Source organism: Lactuca sativa, chromosome 7 (genome assembly GCF_002870075.4).
Source record: "Lactuca sativa cultivar Salinas chromosome 7, Lsat_Salinas_v11, whole genome shotgun sequence".
Taxonomy (NCBI): domain Eukaryota; kingdom Viridiplantae; phylum Streptophyta; class Magnoliopsida; order Asterales; family Asteraceae; genus Lactuca; species Lactuca sativa.
The window spans coordinates 143,373,868-143,376,948 of NC_056629.2; the positions used below are offsets into that span (position 1 = coordinate 143,373,868).

The window sequence follows — 3,081 nt, forward strand, 5'->3', positions numbered from 1 at the left end:
ATAATATTAATTTTTAGTTATATAATATTTTTATTTATAATATAAAATTATATTATGAGGTTATTGTTTATGATTCTATAATATACATGATTTTAAAAACCAAAATGAACGAGCAGTTCGACCTATTATCAGAATGCTAAAAAAATGTTTGCTAATAAACCAATAAGAGTACACTGGTTAAGATGAAAAGAGAGTTAACTGAGATGATTCAACATATTAAAGAATCAATTCGGCATATCAAAAATATTACTATGATAGAAAAAAACAGAATCAGATGATTTTACACTATAAAATTTTTGACCTATACCTACAATTTTTTAAAATAACTTTGTCACAGTTCGAAAAAAATGTGACGATTTGGTTATAAAGTATGGCAAATTTTCATTGGTAAAATACCGGATTATTTTCCCCAGGTTTTAAATTTTTTATGGTTATCGATGAGACGATTAGTATATATATATATATATATATATATATATATATATATATATATATATATATATATATATATATATATATATATATATATATATATATATATATATATATATAGGTTTCATATGTTTCTAATAAGTATTTAAGTACCAATCAAAATTTAATAATAATTTAATAGTTAATAAATAATACAAGGGTATGATGATAATTTTAACACTATTTACTTATAGCAGATATTTTAAAACATTTAATATCTCCTAAAAATAAAATAAAAAAATTGTTTTAAAATCCTTTAACACAGCTTTTTCATCTCAATAACCCTAGCCCCTCGTCATCTCAATAACCCTAGCCCCTCGTCTTTGTCTTTCTTCGATCTGTAGACAGAACATCCCTACTAATATAATAGCTCGTTAATCGTTTTTTAGTTCTAGTTCACAAGACACACAACTACAGGTGTAGATTAAAATTGCATAAGGCCGTCCACCTCCAGCCACCCCGTCGTTTGACTCCTTCCCTCTGCCGACTCATCTGTAGCGATCGATTGTCATCATCCCACAACTGCAACTTCTTCCTACTCTCTCTCCACCGGCGGCTCCATCATCCATCGCCAAAATCGGTTTATAGCTTTTGTCGGACAACAAAATCCTAGTCCCTGTATGTTCTAGAAATCAATTTCTGATTTTAAACCTAATTTATGATTTTGCAATCAAATTGCTTTTGAGAATGACATGCTAATCGATTTCCAATTCTGCACTATTTGTGATGTTTTTGAATTTCGATTTTGATTGGTCAAATGGTCATCACCAATATACAAAAACATACCAAAAGTCATCGCTCAAAAAGGTAACCATTGTGGAATAACTCGCTGCTCAAAAAATAACGCTATGTGTTTTACTTTTATATAAATTAATTGCTATAACATGTTGGGAAATTATTATAATTATTGAAATTGTGGGTTGAGGCTACTAGATTTGGATTAAGTTTGGAGTTAACTTCAATTACTTTGATCCATCGCACCTCTTTTATTGTTGGTATTAAATTAGATAACATAGTTTTTGTATTTCTTTTTCATGCATGATTCAAATTGCAATTGAGTGGTGATGTTCTGTAGGCTCTAGTATAGACATCTTGGCTGATTTGTTTAAATTTAATAAAGATTAAATATTTAAAAAAAATTATAATACATTTTAAATAAATTAATTCAAAAGTTATTATAGTAATAGGAATATTATAATTAACATTTCACAAGATTTGATAATGTCTATTTTTTTTTGGCAGGGGCATTACATATGTTAGCCGATGGAGCTAAATGTATTCACTCAGAATTACATTCTTCCATAATCTCATTCTCATAGAATCTTATTGTTGTAAGAATGATTTGTTAAAATTTACTATTTTTCTATTATATAAAAATTTCAACATTGTTAAATTGCAAATTGTTGGTTTGTTAAGTTTCATCATCTGGGAATATGATTGCATGTTGCAAGTACCTTGCTTTTAATTCTTTAAAGTGGCAATTAAAGCTCTAACTAGCAGAATGTATTGTATGTATTCTGTTCGAATGTATTCTATATATTCTGTCAGAATGTATAAAGTGATAGAAATTGCAAGTAACATGCTTTTAACCATTCTTACTTTGTATTGTATTTGTGTAACATCCCAAAAATCAGAGTAAAATTTTCATTTTTAAAAAACAACTCATACACCATAATTGTTTACAAAACATTTTTCAAAAGTATAAGTCAGAAATTAGAGTATCCCAAAATCCAATTATATAAAATCTAAAGGAATGTACACGATCACAACTTTGCTTCCCCCAATCCTATGAAGTACCTGAAACAACAAACTGAAACGGTATGCCAAAGCTCACTGAGTTCCCCCAAAGCACCACCACACAACATAACAAACAACACCACGCATACATGAGCCTTCGACATGACTGGACCGCCTTGCAGACCTACAGACTATCTGGACCATTCTTAGGGCCTTCGACTTGACTGTACCGCCTCATAGATCTTCAGTCTATCCGGTCTGCCCTGGGTATCTTGGTCTTTAGTACCAACTGGTCCGTCTCAACCGAACAAACCATAACATGTTGACAATATAATATTAAATAATAATCAACAAACACGGGTAGTCCTACAGATCTACTAGTATACTCACATAACCATTGAAGACATATCTCAACATAACAACACACAATAAAATAGGATACCAAGTCCATTGGGTCTGCGTTGGTGCCTGTGACCCATAAGTACTGTGAGAAAAACTCACCTCTCAGTCCAAACAAATAGCTGATTAGGTCTCTACTCCGAATATCAACTCTACCTGTCATTTATTTGTCAAATAGTGAACAATCTTAAATACCACTCAAAATACCCTTAGGTCAAACTTGTCAAATCCTGGTCAAAGTCAAAAACATAAAAAATGCAAACATGGTCAACACATCTGAGTATGCCTAGCGTACTTAGTTTGTACGTTTAACGTAGACAAGTTTGACCAGAAAACAAGACGTTGACCTGGTACGCTCAACATACCATTTTGTATGCCCAACGTACGCTGCCTTCACTTAATCCTTCCATTAAGAGCTTATTTCATTAAGCTCTTTCGTTCAATTCTCAGATCTAGCCCTAAACTAATGTCCTT

At 31.1% G+C, this 3,081-nt stretch overlaps 1 long non-coding RNA gene across 2 annotated transcripts; it reads left to right on the plus strand.

The window, feature by feature from the left end:
- Positions 1–670: 670 nt before the first annotated feature.
- On the plus strand, positions 671–2,049 carry LOC111904310 (uncharacterized). 2 transcript variants are annotated; one of them, XR_002854478.3, is made up of 2 exons: positions 671–1,278; positions 1,714–2,049. It is a non-coding gene; the product is annotated as an uncharacterized LOC111904310 (long non-coding RNA). The 2 variants fall into 2 exon arrangements; XR_008225251.1 differs by having other exon boundaries at positions 671–1,089.
- Positions 2,050–3,081: the final 1,032 nt, after the last annotated feature.